General features: G+C 36.8%; 1 pseudogene; it reads left to right on the forward strand.

Annotated features, from left to right (window-relative positions):
- The first annotated feature begins 15,818 nt into the window (after window positions 1-15,818).
- LOC124098881 (poly(rC)-binding protein 2-like) lies at window positions 15,819-16,830 on the forward strand (annotated as a pseudogene).
- Window positions 16,831-17,974: the final 1,144 nt, after the last annotated feature.

Genomic DNA, 17,974 nt, shown 5'->3' on the forward strand with positions numbered 1-17,974 from the left:
TTGTTTCAAGCTTCCTATCCCTCGAAATTTCTCAGGCAAACTGGAAAAAATGGTTGACTAAAGGTTTGAAGTTTGTCGGCCCTGAGGAAGAGAAAATTGATACAATGATTTTTTATTCCGTTTTTGTTTCATTCAGTTTCGGCTTTGATTGTGCTATCTTATTGGGTTGCGCTATGTTTATAGTAGATTAGAAATTAGTAAAAAACAAACCGAAAAGATGTTAAGTAAATTGTTAGAGGTTCAGACCATGGAGAAAGACATTTTAGATCAAACAAAAGAGAAGGTCTCTCGAGCTAGTCAGACAGAGGAAGAAAATTTAAAGGAAAAGGGGTTAAGAAAAAGGCCACAACAGGAGGCTGTTACTAACTCCATTTTATCACAAGAGGGCGTAATTCAACCAACAGCCCCACCGATGGAGACAGCTGAGTGGCCCTCAAACCCCGTAGTTGATAAATGGGATCCTGAGACAGGACCTCAAAGATTAGCATGCCCTGTACTTGAACAGGCAGGAGGGCAGAGAATTCACCGTGCTTTAGATTTTAAAACAGTGAAGCAGTTAAAGGAGGCTGTAACAACCTTTGGTCCCCAAGCTCCCTTCACGGTAAGCATGGTTGAGTCCATTACTAACTTGGACATGACGCCAGCAGATTGGGCTAGCATGTGTGAATCTGTACTAAATGGAGGACAATATTTGTTATGGAAGGTTGCCAATGAGGAATTTTGCGCGGAGACAGCTAGGCGAAATGCAGCAGCCGGTTACCCTCAAAGAAATCTAGACATGTTGTTAGGAAAAGGACCTTATGAGGGTCAATGGCAACAAATTGAATATGATCCTGCTATATATGCACAAATTGCTGCAGACACAGTTAGGGCATGGAAGACTTTACAAGGACATGGAGATTTACAAGGTCAGCTATCTAAGGTAATACAGAGAGCTAATGAACCTTACGCTGACTTTGTAGATAGGCTAATTCAAACGGCTGCCAAAATTTTGGGGGATACAGAACAAGCAATGCCATTAATAAAACAACTGGCTTATGACCAAGCAAATCGTTGCTGCAGAGAGGTTATTAGACCATGGAGACATGAAGATTTAAACACATATATTAAATTATGTAGAGATATTAATGAACAAGGGCAGGTCTTGGCAGCTGCAGTACAACAGGCTTTAGATGCCAGGCCAAAAACATGCTATGATTGTGAACAAACAGGACATTTTAAAAGGAATTGCCCCATAGGAGGAGGGTTTAACAAAAGTAGGTATCAAAGGAATAGAATACCGGGTATTTGCCCACGATGCCGTAGAGGGAGACATTGGGCTAATGAATGCCGTTCTCAAACCACCATAGAAGGTACTCCCTTATCAAAAAACGGACAAAGACCAGGTATTTATCCAAGATATCGTGGAGAAAGGCATCAGGCTCCATTGCCAAAAAACGGACAGGGGGGCCCAATGCCCCGGGGCCCACAACCACAAATCTACGGGGCAGTGGAGGAACCCAGCAACACCATCAGGCTAGTGCCCAGGACACATTGTCCATTAAATCCCTCATCAGACAAACCCGAGGGAGCGCAGGGTTGGACATCTGCGCCTCTGCCAGAGCAGTATTAACTCCAGAGATGGGAGTTCAAATCATTCCCACAGGAGTAAAAGGACCTCTTCCCCAAGGAACAGTAGGCTTATTATTGGGACATAGTTCATCTACATTAAAAGGACTTATGATAAGTCCTGGGGTAATTGATCCCGATTATGTAGGTGAAATCAAAATTATAGCTAGTTCTCCAAGAGGTATATCAGTAATTTCACCTGGAGATAGAATAGCACAGTTGTTAATAATACCCAGCCTACATAATAAATTTCCTAGTCATAGTGTAGAAAGAGGTTCCAGGGGATTAGGCTCCACAGGTGTAGATTGGGCTATGTTGTCTTTAAATTTAGATTCTCGCCCAATGCTAAAACTAAATATTCAAGGTCATGAGTTTAATGGGCTACTGGACACAGGAGCTGACCTTAGCATCATATCTCGTCAAGAATGGCCAAAACATTGGCCATTACAACAAGCCACTCAAACGCTTCGAGGCCTAGGAGTGGCGACTAATCCCCATAGAAGTTCTATGATATTAGATTGGAAGGATCCTGAAGGATGTGAAGGAACTATACAGCCATATGTATTGGATCATCTTTCTATAAATTTATGGGGACGAGATGTCCTAGATCAATTAGGTTTGACGTTAACAAATAACATCAATCCTAATGCGCCCACTACTAGGGCTAGACAAGGCTTTAGGAAAGAAAAAAGATTAGGAAAACAAGGGCAAGGTATAGCAGCACCAGTACAAATAGATCAAGGAACAGACAGACATGGGTTGGATTTTCAGAAAGGGCCACTGAGACAATCAAAATTACTTGGAAATCAAAAAGACCAGTGTGGGTTCCTCAGTGGCCCCTGACTAAAGAAAAGACACAAGTAGCCCATGATCTGGTCAAACAACAATTAGCGGAAGGACATATACAACCTTCCATATCTCCCCATAATACTCCCATTTTTGTCATCAAAAAGAAGTCTGGTAAATGGAGATTACTGCAAGATTTAAGAGCCATTAATAATGAGATGGTTATTATGGGACCTGCTCAATCAGGGATTCCTCAATTGTCTGCTTTGCCAAAAACTTGGCATGTTTTAGCTATAGATATTAAAGATTGTTTTTTTTTCAATTCCAATTCATCCCAAGGATAGTCCACGTTTTGCATTTACTATCCCTGCATTAAATCGTGAAAGTCCTGATCAGAGATATGAATGGAAAGTACTCCCTCAAGGGATGGCTAACAGTCCAACTATGTGTCAAATATATGTTAACAAAGCAATCCAGCCACTTAGAAATCAAAATCCTGAACTACAAATATTTCACTATATGGATGATGTATTATTGGCACATAAAGATAAAAACATATTGCTGGAATGTTATGCCACACTTACAAACTTATTAAAAAAATTATAATCTAGAGATAGCAATAGATAAATTACAATTAAATTTTCCAATTAATTATTTAGGAGTTCTATTATCCTCAACCATGGTCCGTCCACCAAAAATTCAAATACGAGTAGATCAACTCAAATCACTTAACGACTTTCAAAAGTTATTGGGAGACATAAATTGGATAAGGCCTTATCTAGGTATACCAACAGGAGAATTGGGACCTTTATTTGATATTCTAAAAGGTCCATCAGATCCAAATTCACCCCGCATGTTAACTCCTAAAGCAAGAAAGGCATTAAAAATTATTGAAACATATATGGAAAATATGCATTTGGATAGAATTGATATAAGTTTGCCTTTATTATTTATTGTACTACCAACAAAAAATATTCCTACAGGAGTATTTTGGCAAGAAGGTCCATTATTGTGGATACATTTATCTTATTCTCCTAACACTATTCTTACTAGGTATCCTGAGGCTGTAGGACAATTAATACTCAAAGGAATAAAAGCAGCGAAGGGAGTGTTTGGAATTTCTCCCAATAAAATTATTACTCCATATACTATGGATCAAATTGATGAGTTAGCTAATGAGTTAAATACTTGGACAATAATCATGTGTAAATCTAATGTTTCATTTGATAATCATTTACCATCTAATCCTTTGTTGTCTTTTTGGTCTAAGCATCCTGTAGTTTTTCCTAAAATGACAAGAAAAACACCTATCATGAATGCTCCAAATATATTCACTGATGGGTCAAATAATGCTACAGCAGCAGTAGTTACCCCTGATCAAACTTTTACATTTTTAGTACCCAAACAATCAGCTCAAAATGTAGAGCTTAATGCAGTTTTACAAGCTTTTTTGATGTTTAAAGATTCTGTATTTAATTTATTTTCTGATAGTCAGTATGTAGTTAATGCTATATTATCTCTTGAAGATGCTGGTAGGATTTCCCCTTCTTCTACTGTTTTCTCTTTGTTTTCCACTATACAAAGTCTAATCTGGGACAGAAAAGATCCATTCTTTATTGGACATATCAGGGCACATACAGGATTGCCTGGAGCCCTTAGTTTAGGCAATGATTTAGCAGATAAAACTACACATGACATACATATTTTCTCTACATTTGAAGAAGCTACAAATTTTCATAAAAGGTTTCATGTTAATGCTAATACTTTACAAAAGCGTTTTAAAATAACTAAGGAACAAGCCAGACATATAATAAAACAATGTCAAAATTGTGTGACATTTTTACCACAAGTTAATCTTGGAGTCAATCCTAGAGGACTGATACCTAACCATATTTGGCAGATGGACGTCACACACTTGCCAGAATTTGGAAAATTAAAATATTTACACGTTACAGTTGATACTTCTTCTGGATTTTTGATGGGCTCCCTTCATGCCGGAGAAAAAACTAAAGATGTTATAGCTCATTGCTTACAAAATTTTGCCACTGTGGGCGTTCCTAAACAGTTAAAAACTGATAATGGTCCTGGCTATACCTCTATCTCTTTTAAACAATTTTGCTCATCATTTGGTATTACTCATATAACAGGAATCCCATACAATCCACAGGGACATGTCATAGTTGAAAGAGCTCATCAAACTATTAAAACATACTTATTAAAGCAAAAAGAGGGAATTGGAAAGGGGTATATATCCCCCAAAGATAAACTTAAAATAACGCTTTTTACTCTAAACTTTTTAAATTTGGATTCATCAGGACTTAGTGCTGCGGAAAGGCACATGTATCCAAAAAATGTACATAAGCCTAAAGTACTTTGGAAAGATATTCTAACAGGACAATGGAAAGGTCCTGACCCAGTGATTGTCTGGAATCGGTGCTCTGTTTGTGTTTTTCCACAGGGAGAACAGCAGCCGATTTGGATTCCAGAGAGATTAACTAAAACAATTTCTACAGATCAAAAAGAAGATGATTTGACTCAAATCCATAACAGCTGATATCCAGAACTCCAGCTTGGCCATTCTTACATCTGCGACGGTGATTAACCAGGATGCTTTTTTCAATAGCTATTTTATTATTGCATTTTTCCACATCATAAGGTTCTATTTTTATTTTTTGAGCTCATACAAACCTAGGTTAATGTTTTTCTGATCAGTTTTATTTTTTGACTGTGGAGTTTTTAAACATTGCAATGGAGATTTCACCCAGGTAAAGCTACAAGGCCTTTACTATTTTCTTATGTGTTGTACGTTTGTGTACACTCTTGTGTTTTGTGTTGTATGTCTGTATGTGCGTATGTCCATATTTCTTATATGAGGAGCGCTCATGAAAAAATGGATCCGAATTATTATTATTTTTTTTTTATTCACGTGATTTAAATGGTTTAATTTAAATTAGGTAAACAGCTGTTAAGGATTGTTTTTAAAGGTGGTAAACAGATCTGTTTGTTTACTAGTTTAAATTAGGTAAAAGGCTGTTAAGGATTGTTTTTAAAGTAGGTTAACAGATCTGTTTGTTTACTTTCACCTTTCCTTTTCATTATATTTAATAATTCTTTTCAGCATAATGTCTCTTTAGCATCATTGCCAGAATTCCTATCTCCATCCCAGTGCCAGTGAAGAACTCAACAAGTAATGCTCAATCAAAGAGTCAACTTACTTTGGGAGGAAACGGATTTTGGGAGGAAATGGACATATTGATAGCTTCCTCTGCTTTGAACTGCTTGCAGAACTTGCCTGGACTATGTAACTATCGTTTGGTGCAGCAAATTGTGGTAATGCTGGCATATCTTTGCTGATGGTGTCACTAGTGATGCAATTTTTATTTCCTTGCCAGCGCACCCCATGTTAATTGTGGTAGTGCTGACATATCTTTGCTGATGGTGTCACCAGTGATGCAATTTTTCCCAAGGAGCCGTCAATTGGCTTGGTGTCGTGGCATTTCTGTATCCTCCTCCCTTCTGCTAGTGATGGTCTAAAATTTGGGGGCCAATGGCTTATGCTGGACCGGTAGTCAGTGACGGGTATGATCCAATTACAGTGGTATCAACCTAAGACAGGAGGCTGACGCCTAAAGGTCAGTTTTCCGATGACGGGTAAGAACCATATGTTGAATTGGACAACCTACCAGGCACGGTCCTTAAGCCACATTGCTTGTTGTTTAATTAATCAGAAGGGGGGAGATGCTGGGAGCCATTAGCCAAGTAGGTATGACAATTTCCTTGCCAGCGTACCCCATGTTGCAGTGACATTGGATGTAGGTGACCTTGCTCAAGGACCAAGGCGGATTAGGGTGTTCCCGGTTTAAGATAATCGTGTTTAGGGCGTTCCCAGTTTAGGTTCCAGGTTTAAGGTTTAAGATTATTCCTGCTGGGAATAGGGCGTATCCTGCTGCCTGAGTTCCCCTTGAGTTCTCACAGGATTCAGACAGTATATTTTGGAGAAAGAAGCCCAGTGGAGGTGAATTTGGGCAGAGAATGTGGATTTGGGCAGAGAACGTGGATTTCCCCAAAACGTGTTTGTAGAGTGCCGGTGTGAGTTCGGGAATAAAGAGTTGCTGTTTGAATCTACAAGCTGTGTGGTGGCTCGTGATTTTGTGCCCAGCCAGACTGTGGCATTCACTGATTGGGTTAAGGCTCTCATAACCTAGTCATTTCTCCTCTAAACCTTCTTGCGTCATCTCACACAGGAGCTTTTAGGATACACCTTACATCCAAACCATAATAACAGGACACAAAATCAACACGCAGAAATAAGGTGTGTTTCTATGCACTATTATGTATAATTATAATTCATCTATAAAAACTCAGTCAATGAATGTTAAAGGAAAAAAACTAAAAATAGCATTAACATGTGAGCCTGGATTACCACCCCTAGGTAGATACTAATAATAACTGAAAGCAGATTCTCTTTGTTATGGTTTGAATATATCCTACCCCAAATTCATATTGAAATGTAATCCCATTATGGTAGTATTGAGTCATGAAAACTACGTCATGAGGACCTTGCCTTCATGAGTGGCAGTACCTTACATAAGGGCTGAAACTAGTTTAGGCCCTTTTTTCCCTTCTGTCTTCTGCCATGTGAGGTCACATCATTTATACCTCATGCCTTTCACCTCTTCCATCATGTGCGGATGCAGCAAGACACCAAAATACTGGCACCCTGATCTTGGACTTACAAGCTTCCAGAACTGTAACAAATAAATTTCTGTTCTTTAGAAATTACCCAGCTTGGGATATTTTGTTATAGCTGCAAAAAGAGACTAAGTTTCAGAAAGGTAGTTTCATATCCTTGCTTATTGCAACACTAGTCATAAGAACTGAAATGTGGAACAACCCAAGTATTGTTCATCGGTAGATGAATGGGAAAAAATTATCATCAACATACAATGGAATATTAGTTGGCCTTAAAAAAGGAAATTCTGACATTTGCTCCAATATGGATGAAACTTGGGAATATTATGCTAAGTGAAACCACTTACAAAAAAGTCAAACACAGTATGAACCTAGTTCTATGAAATACCTAGAGGAATTTAATTCAGAGACAAAAAGAAACTAAGTGGTTTCTGGGGGTTTGCCTGCAGTGGAGTGAAGAGGTAGGTTTTAAAAGGTACTTAGTTTCAGTTTTGCAATATGGAAGAGTTCTGGAGATCTGTTTCATAGCAGTGTCAATATACTCAACACTACTATACACTGAAAAATGTTTAAAATGGTAAATTTTATTTTGTGCATTTTTGCCACAATAAAAGATTTACAAATGAAATTTTTCATAACTGAGGGAAATCTAGTGTTTTGTAATGACAAATAAGGGAAGATAGGCACATTCTATGAAAACACTGAAGATGTAATAACAGTGTAATCCCAGCAGCTCTTTTCCTATTCACATAATTGAAAAATGACTCATTGAAGGAGTGCAATAGAACAATGGAGATGGAAGAGTGAGACTTTAAGGAGTATGTGGAAATCTCACCTTGCTCATGGTCTACTTCATTTGACATTGACCCATGAGTCTGTGTACACCATAACTAGCTCATTCAAATATGGGATTATAAGCAAATAATTACTTCTCTCTCTGTATTCCTACATATTTTGCACGTACAACATCATGTGTTTGCAATACGGTAACTTCAATTTATATTCATTTTTGTTTTTACATGGAAATTTTCCCTTGACTCATGTCTGTCTTTATAGTGCCATAAAATCATTGCACAAATCAAGTTGAAAGATGAAGAAATATGTGAGGGAATATATAAAGGAGGAAGGAAGTGAAAATAAGAAGCATAAGATAAGCACATATTCTTATATGTGGGGAATGGATATAAAACCCTTTCTTTATCTGCTTGCTAGGACTTACATAAAAGTATCACAGATAGACTGGCTCAAACAACAGAAATTCTCAGAGTTCTGGAGTCTAGAAATCTCAAACTGGAGTGTGGGCAAAGTTGGTTTCTTCAGACACCTTTGTCCTGGGTTTTAAGTAGCCGTTTTCTCTGTGTGTCTCCACGTGGTCTGCCCTTTATGTCTCTGTGTCCTGATCTCCTCTTTTTTGGTGTGTCAGGATGCCAGTCATATTACGTCATAGCTCACCCTATCAGCCTCATTTTAACTTAGCCTCATTTTAAGTTAATGAAGTTGTTAAGGGACAGGTTCTTTGAATTCTTCGTTTCAATTTACAGTCACATTCTGAAGTACCAACATATGAAGTTTAGGGGCAATGTGACACTATTTGGTTAATAAAATATTCAAATGAATTTTATACACTGAAGCCAGTCTAGTAATTATATTTGTCTGAAAAAGCTGATTTTTGTGTATGTATGTGATTGGGTATTATAACAGAATTTACAGCTATTAATATAAGCAGATCCTACAGCAAAAGTTCATGGTTTCTGGCCAGCTGCAGTGGCTCATGCCTGTAATCCCAGCAGCTCTAGAGGATGAGGCAGGAGGATTTCAAGTTCAAAGACAGTCTCAGCAAAAGTGAGGTGCTAAGCAGCTCAGTGAGACCCTGTCTCAAAATAAAATACAAAATAGGGCTGGTTGAGTGCCCCTGAGTTCAACTCCCAGTACCTCCCATCAATAAATAAATAAAAAAAATATGTTCACGGTTTCCAAACACCACCTGAACAGATATCTCTCAGAAATCCTTTCAAATAGACAATTCTTCTACAGCTTGTTCTGTAATAATATGTGCAAATATTCAGAACATTTCAAAATTAGGATGACAGGAAAAAGCATTGCCTAAATGCTTTTGCTGTTCAAACTTCATAAGTTTCCAACTGTGAACAAAATGAGATCACTTGCCTTTCTGTACAACAGGAAATACTTACCACAAAGGCCTCCCTAGAAGTCCCAGAACAAGCCACCAAGAGGCTTCGGTTTTCAACATCAGACAAGGTAGAAAATTACATAAAACAATCCTCAATTGTTCATGGCAAATGCATACAAAGCAAGCACACAAATAATATGTAAAAATCTCATTAGATATTATTTCTGATAAAAAGTAAAGGGGAAATATCTTTATTCAGATCTATAAATCTTATTTGTTCATTTTCATCCTGATACATAGGAAATATTGGCAAATGTGTTAATACATGTCAAATGGGGGAGACATATTATTTTAAATCACTTATTTATCTGTAGTTTAAGTCCCAAGTATGTACATGACCACAATTTTATTTTCAATATTTTTGTTGATTTTGCTTAACGAATTTTATAATCAATAATGTCTCATTGATACAAGCATCAATTTAAATTCATATGTGATTTTATTCCATTTATTGTTGTCGATATTTCGCCTTCTCATAATTTTATCACCATATTTGTTTTTTGTGCGTAAATGTATGTGTTTGCATGTGTGTATTTTAGGTACCATTTGGTATATTATCTCTGTTTTATATTTGTGCATTGTGTGTAGTTTCCATATACTTCTTTTTAAAATTTGAAAAGTTATATTGCTGAAGTTACAGCCTCTGTAACTGTGCCAATTCTACTCTATTTTTATTACTTCCTAATATTATATTTGTATTTCTCTAATTTCACAATTTAATAGGCAAAAATACTACTTATTAACTTTTGTACTGTAGTCCATGGAATCATACTTTTTTTTTTTTTTCTTAAGGCCAACTTCATACACACTTTTGACTTGAATGAACTAAGACATTCCAGCGCAATGAGTTTGTAGTTTTAGAAAGAGCCCTATACAACTGGTTTGGGTTGCACCTGTTAGTGGTATCATAAGAATCCTTGGACCATAAGTTTTCATAGACTTGATTGTATGAGACCACGACCCAGTTTTCCCATTTACTTTTTTCTGTTAGCTCAGGCAAGATATTGAAACCCTTCAAATCTGTTTTTAGTCAGAACAAGCTGGGGTAATAGTGCTCTATGGAAACTGAGACAATATTTGTAATAGAGCTTCTGGCCTATGGTAGGCCCATGCCTAGGATGCTCCATGTATGTTGGCTACACTATCTTAAGCAGTCATTGAAAATAATACATGTACAGAACATGTGGTACATTTCAGTCATTCACAAAATATTATTCAATAAATTTGCAAAGTGGGATACAAAATCATATTCTCTGTCTCTCTTTGTCTCTCTCTCTCTCTCTCTCTCTCTCTCTCTCTCTCTCTTTCTCTCTCTCTAATCTGGAAGGAGTTTCTCAGTTTTAGTTCTGTAAAGGAAGCACTAATGTTTATCACAGGACATAAAACCTGATTTGAACAGTCAACAACTTGATTTGTGTCTGCATGATGTGGAGTCAGGGAGCTAAATAGACACCTTGTTCTGGTTGCTCCAACTCCTGCCTTGTCCTGTAACCTGATCCTGGAGACACCATCTATTGAAAACTCCATAAACCCTTAATTCTCTCAATCTATTTGTGAGTTGAATTTCTCTTTATCTATCGCTCAGCTACACCAGAGGCAGGAGGGAAGACCCAGAACAGCTCACCACCCCTCCATTATTTTCCTAAAACACTCCTTCCAAGTCAGGGAAGTTTCTTTCCATATTTGTCATCTTTGAAGCCACACAGTTGCTCCTTTATTTTTCCCCAGTGCCAGGCTCAGAAAAAGTCAAGCTTTAGGCAGAATAACTCTTCATCTTTGAAGAAATCAGAGTAAAGATTCTTAAATCAGTCCCAGGTCATTGGTCTGAGACCCTTTTGGGCCTAATCATAAGCCCTAGGATGTGGGGTGTGAGGCAGGGAGGTGGAGCCTAATAACATGCTTGCTTCACCTGGGGGGGTATTTCCCCCTTCATATTGTGCTGTACCCCACTTCCTTACCCAAAGAAAATTTCTACTGATCCCCCTTTCTCCTCCTGCACTGGAAGATGATTCTTCTAAGGTCTATGGGAATTGGTTTCTTTTACCAATCTGGCTGCAAGTGTTTCTTTCTATTTCAACCTTGGAAGTTTCTGCAAGTTCCTACCAGCAGTGGAGCCTCACCTGGATGTTTTTTCAAAATGTAGAATTCTATACCCAATGAATATAGATTTGAAGTAAAAATAAGATCTCCATGTGATTTGCAAGTTTATTGAACTTTTAGAACCCCTATGTAATTGATGCAAATAATCTGGTCCATTATTTTCACAATTTCATTCAGCGGGACCTCTGGCTGCTTATATGAGAAGGTGGTTGGGTTATAGAGAGGGGGGACATGAACACTGACATGCTCCTCAAGAGTTTGTAGTTAGACAATATTATTGCTGTATGTATATAGGTGACTGTATGACCAATGTGATTCTTCAACCTGTACAATCAGAAAAATGAGAAATTGTACCCAATTTGATTCAAATGTATGAATTGTCAAGATCATTGTACTGTCATGTGTAAGTAATTAAAAAAAAGAGTTTGTAGTTGATGTTTGTCAGTCCATTTGAAAGTATTTTTATGTAGAGAAATGAAGGAGTTATCCCCAGAATGAGATTTCTTTTGTGGATGTTCAAAGGATCCATGTTTTCTTTTCTTTTCTACAGAACATGTAGACCAACAGTTCCCAGCAGAAGATGTTACAATGTCCTTCATTTTGTACACACACCTGTATACTGAAGTCAGAAATTTGAAGTTAATTGGGAAAACATTTAAATCATCATTATTGTTTTTGATGAAATAATATCTGCATTATTTATGGATTGTTTTCTTGACTTTATCAGTGAGTGAATAACAACAGTAAATTATGTTTTCTAACTCTAAAAGTCTGGCTTCTTTTGCAACCTACAGTTCCACTTGGTTGCTCTTAGAATACTAGAAATAAAAAAATCATAGACATTACCTGCTTCCCAGATTTTTCTGAGCCTGGGCTTCATGCTTAGACAGGCTTCTAGTTAAATAGTCTGCCTAAATTCAAATAAATTTAAAAAATATTCATTATATTGCTTTGCTAATAGTCTGTGGCTTCTGCAAAATGTAACCCATACTATCTGAACTTTATTTATTTATTTGTGGTGCTTGGGATTGGACCCAGTCTTGTGCATGCAAGGCAAGCACTCTACCAACTGAGCTATATCCCCAGGCCCTATTTAGACTTTACAGAGTTAAATAAAATACTCTATCACATCTTTAGCTAGAAACTTTGAGGGTGAGTTAATAACAGGATCACTCTGAGCAAGATTTAAACATGTATATGGTGATCTGAATGGCCTTAGATTAGCCCTTAAAATTGATTTCACTGTAGACAGTTTTCCTCCCAACTGTAAGCTTCTGAATCTGTTTTCTTAGAGAATTTACTTGAGAAAATTTATGGTTGTAATTCTTTTCCTCTTATCTTTTGAAATGTAAATCTTTAGTCTTTGGACAGAAAGATTCCAGAAATCTTTCTCTGCAAGTCATCCCTTTGAAATATAATCAACAAGATAGTATCTCTATCTGTTTGTCAGTGTAGGAGGGTAGAATCTGATTTACATAAGTCCCAGTCAGTCAACACAGATGGTCTAATCATGGAGCCCTTCCTCTAACTCTTAAAATTCTCCAAGACTTTTCCATTAGTACCCTCTAGGGCTTGTGAACTCTACTGTCATTTGTCCAGTGGACTTTAATTTCATCTTTCTCCCCTATTGCAATAATCTTGACTCTCATAACAACTTTCTTGAATCAAATCCTCCTTACTTATTTAAGCCTGTGCTGTGATACTTTTTTGACAGCAGCCTATAGTGATACAAAATAATAATAACACTCAGCTTCTTGAATATTCCTGGCATTCTTTATGGCTCACTATTGGAAAGCAGCAGGAGTAATTGGGAAATTTGGATAATTTTCCCTGTCTTTCAAAGGGTGGAAGAGAAGAACTACAAATGAGCCCTGCCCAATGCTTTTTCCCTTATGTTTTTCCAAAGCACCACATTCTCTTCTTCCCACTTGAAGGGCCACAGTTTCTTAACTTACTGACACTTATTTTCCTCTAAATTTCAGAGAAATTAAAGATTTGATTCGTATCTAAGCATTTACGCACTCTAGGTTGACACTTCTCATTGTCCTCTACTTGCATCATTTCCCTTCCATAAACCATTTCCACCTAGCAGCCACAATTATATTCTGAACCACAAAAATGTAAAAGTATATTTTCTTCATTTAAAAGGACTCCTCCAGTAGCTCCCTGCTGCAGTTAAAGAAAAATAAAATTGTTTCACAAAGTCCAACAGGAGCTGACAATATTTATTATAACCTCAGCATCATTTCTTACTGCTCATCCTTCCCCACCTCTGCATCTGCTGCTGTAATGATTGTATAATATCCACAAAAATCTCAATTTCTTGCATAAGACAGTTTCTTCCTGCCTTAGGCCCTTTGCTCTAGCTGATCTCTAGGGATGGAATACTCAGACCTCTATGCTTTACATTCTCAAGGAACCTTCCCAGACGCTTCAGTCTAATGTTGCTTCCAAGATGTTCTATCCCAGCCATATTTGTCATGCCTAACACTCTCTGAAATCACCTTTTTGTTGCTGCATTTTTAGTATTGCCCATTTCATAGCTGCTAGAATGAGAATTCTAAGACAGCAGCACATTTCCTGTCTTAGTCACAGCTCTTTAAAGCCTAGTGCCCGGCAGGCACATAATAATATATATGGGTGGAATAAATGAATTGCATTTCCAAGCGATGTTACAGCACATGATACACAGTAATAAATAGTGCATTTTGTTTTGTGAGTGTTTGATACATTTCAGTTTAGTAACACAAATCTTGTAGCTATGTAGACTTTTACTAACTAGAATTGATTTTATGAATGTCCCATTTTTTTTTATAAAGACAGCACTTTGCTCTGCAAAAGTTCTGCAGCTTCAAAGAAAGCTCTACTCTTTCAGAATTATCTCAAACCTAATAGACTAGCATGAAACTAAAGGAAAATGAAAGAGTCCAATTGTGGTGTAGACATAGAAGTAAATCTACATGCTTTAGAGTAAGATAGACGGAATGTTGAATCATACATAACTGTGCTGTTAGTATCTATGTAACGTAAGAAAGCTATTAAGCATAAGCTTCAATTTCTTTCATAAAATGAGACTTTGTGTCATTGTTGCAAGAATTAACTGAGATAAGAATACTATTATGAACATTTAACAAATATCAATTAAACTTCTATCTGTAATAAAATATCTGTCTTTCCTCCAATCCATCACAGGCTGACACTTTTATAAAATATAATAAAAAGGAATTTTTACAGAAATAAAATTTTTAAGAAGAAAAAAAGACCAAGGAAAAAATCAATTTTAAAATTAGATTCTACAGTCATAAAACTATATTTCAACTGATATGATTGGAACAAAAATACAGGGAGAAAGGAATATAAAACTATGTGCTTATTGATAACTGTTATGAAGAATTACTATTACATTCCAGACTTTAACATTCTGAAACTGTAACTATTCCTAAGTTGGAGTGAAGTTTTATTTCTCATAATAAATGCATACCTCTGTAGCTTTAATGAATTTTATTTTATTTATATCAATATGTGAAGTTTTAATTTGACAAATGAGGTTGCCCACAGAAGTAATAATTTCTTTTTAAATTTTAAAAAACTTTTAAATTATTTATTTTAAACTAAGAACTAGAACATTAAAACTGTACATATTAATCAGTATATTATGTGATATTTTGATTCATGGATACAATATGAAATATTTAAATCAGCTTCAACATGTTTATCTCATCAACTTTTGTGGTGAAAATTTTCAAAATACTTTTAGCCAGTTTTCTGAAACATTTAATTCATTATTATTATCTATAGTCACTCTCCTCTGTAATGGTATCTGTTTCATTTTAATGCCACTCATAGTAGAGGAACCCATTTCAAATATCTATATATATATTCAAATATCTATATATCTATATATCTATATATATATTCAAATATATATCTATATATCTATATATCTATATATCTATATATATATATATATATATAGATATATCAATGAGACTAAAACAAGATGTTTGAAGATAATTTCAAAAAGCTAAGTTTATTTATCTTTAAACCTTATTCAAAGTAATTCAAATAATACTGTATTTTAAAATTTTGTCTGTAATAACTTATCAATTACTACTTACAATAAATTATCATTTAAATTTTATAATTAATTTTTTCTGTCTTAAGAAAATGAGAGACCAGCAGCAGCCTGAGCAGCTCCAACCTGTGCCCTTTCCCTCCTGCCCAATCTCCCTCCTGCCTTCCCCAGCCCAAGGGCCTCTTTCCCACCCTTTTCCACCCTCCCCTGTTGGTGGGTCCCCTGTGCCTTCCTGCTCACTCTAATTGTTCCTCTCTCTGCCTCCAGCCTTCCTTTCTGGCCATCTCCCTTTTTTCCCCCTGCAGTGGTCTCTCATCTGCAGTTTTTGGCTTTCACCCCCATCAGTGACCAAAGACTTGACCACTCAAAGTCCAGCTCCCCATAACGCTGCTCACTGGCGTGACTGAAGGTGGATTCAATGTCACTCTCACCATTGGGCTACTTATACCTGGAAAGGAAGCTGGCAGTCTCATGGGAAAGAAAGCAGAATCAGTTAAGAAGATGCACGAGGAGAGTGGTGCCCATATCAACATCTCAAAAGGGAATTGTCCTGGGAGAATTATCACTTTGGCTGGACCCGCTAATACCATCTTCACAGCCTTTGCTGTGATCATGGACAAACCAGAAGAGGACTTCAGCAGCTCTATGACCAACAGCACAGCTGCCAGTTGAACCCTTGTCACTCTGAGGGCCTGCAAGTTAGTGTGGCTCTCTCATGGGAAAAGGTAATTGCAAGATTAAGGAAATTATGAGAGAGTACAGGGGCTCAAGTCCAGGTGGCAGGGGATATGCTCCCCAATTCATCTGAGCAGGCCACCACTATTGCTGGCATTCCTCAATCCATTATTGAGTGTGTCAAAACAGATCTGCAAGGTGACATTGGAGACACTCTCTCTGTCCCCACCCCAAAGGGTGTGACCATATCCTACTGGTCCAAGCCCTCAAGTTCTCCTATCATCTTTGCTGGTGATCAGGCCTATATTATTCAAGGATGGTATGTCATTCTACAGCCAGATTTGTTCATTCTGCACCAGTTGGCAGTGCAACAGTCTCATTTTTCTATGATGCATGACAACACCAAATTCAGTGGCATTGAATCCAGCTTTCCAGAGGTGAAACGCTATGGGCAGGTTTGTACACATCTGCTCAGACTACTTCTCATGAACTCACCATCCAAAATCACTTGGTCAGCTGCATAATGTGACATCAAGGTGAGATCCATCAGATGGCTGGGGTGCAGATCAAAATTGCAAACTCCATGGAAGGATCTACTGATAGGCAGCTTACCATCCTTGGATCTGCTGCCAGCATTAGCTTGGCTCAGTATCTAAACAATGTCAGGCTTTCCTTGCAGATGAGAGGCATGGGGAGTGGCTAGAACAATGCATATTCATCCATAATCCCTTTCTGTTGTTCACCATGATCCATCTGTGTAGTTTCTGGACAGTCAAGGATTCTAGGTTGTAAACAGTTTGTAAATTTTCAGTTTCTACACACTTTATCATTCACTTGTGATTTTTAAACTAAAGCATTTTAATTCCTTTCTCTGTTCTGCCATCAAAGCTGAGATGTATATTTAGTTTTATAAGCTTCTCCTTTTTTTTTTTTGGCTCATGAATTTTTCTTTTTGTCAAGGAAATGCAAGAGTAGACTATTAATACATTTTAGTTTAATTCTGTAATATCTAAAAATTTTCAAAAAAATTTAAAAGATGGAATGGAGCATCACACTTTATAGTATGGCCTACTACTCATGCCTCATGTGAAACTCATGCCAATAGTGATCCACCACTGATGAAAATAGTATTGTGTTAGTCCATATCATGTTCAGTGAGGTTTGGTCCTCATGGAAATGTCAATTTATTACTTATAGTTTAAATAGTTACTTTCAATTCTGTATTTAACTCACCTTTAACTGGTAACACAATTTATGGGTTGCCACTGGTCCACAATTACACTTCAAACATCACTCTAAGGCAAAATATGACATAAATAAATTATAATTGCTATGATCAGGATCTTTTTTTAAAAAATGGACACAATACTTTTATTTTTTTAAGGTGGTACTGAGAATTGAACCCAGTGCCTCACATATGCTAGGCAAGTACACTACCACTGAGCTGCTACCACTGTCATAACCCCAGCCCCTGATGAGGATATCATTATCACAGAAACTCTGGATATGTTACTATATAAGCTGATCAATAAAATCCCAGAAATGTTTTTTATTTCAATAAAAAATATCTTAGTTTTTTTTCTCTTTTAGGCCTTTTTATTACAGTTTCACCATCTAGTACTTTATATATCACATTTCACACATATGTTTGCAATTTGTTAATTCAATTAGATCATAATAAATAAAGAAGATTTGAGCCAGCTTCCCCAACCTTTTCAAATAATTATTTCACTCAAAATCCATTTACATTTTATGGGCCTGTCATAAAAAAAATCTATGATCACATGCTTTTTTAGGTACCCTCCTTCTTACAAGCAAAAGATTATAATACATGAGGTAAAACATTG

This window comes from Marmota monax, unplaced genomic scaffold, assembly GCF_021218885.2.
Source record: "Marmota monax isolate L192 unplaced genomic scaffold, Marmota_monax_Labrador192_F-V1.1 WCK01_AAM20220418_F8-fsc00830, whole genome shotgun sequence".
NCBI lineage: Eukaryota > Metazoa > Chordata > Mammalia > Rodentia > Sciuridae > Marmota > Marmota monax.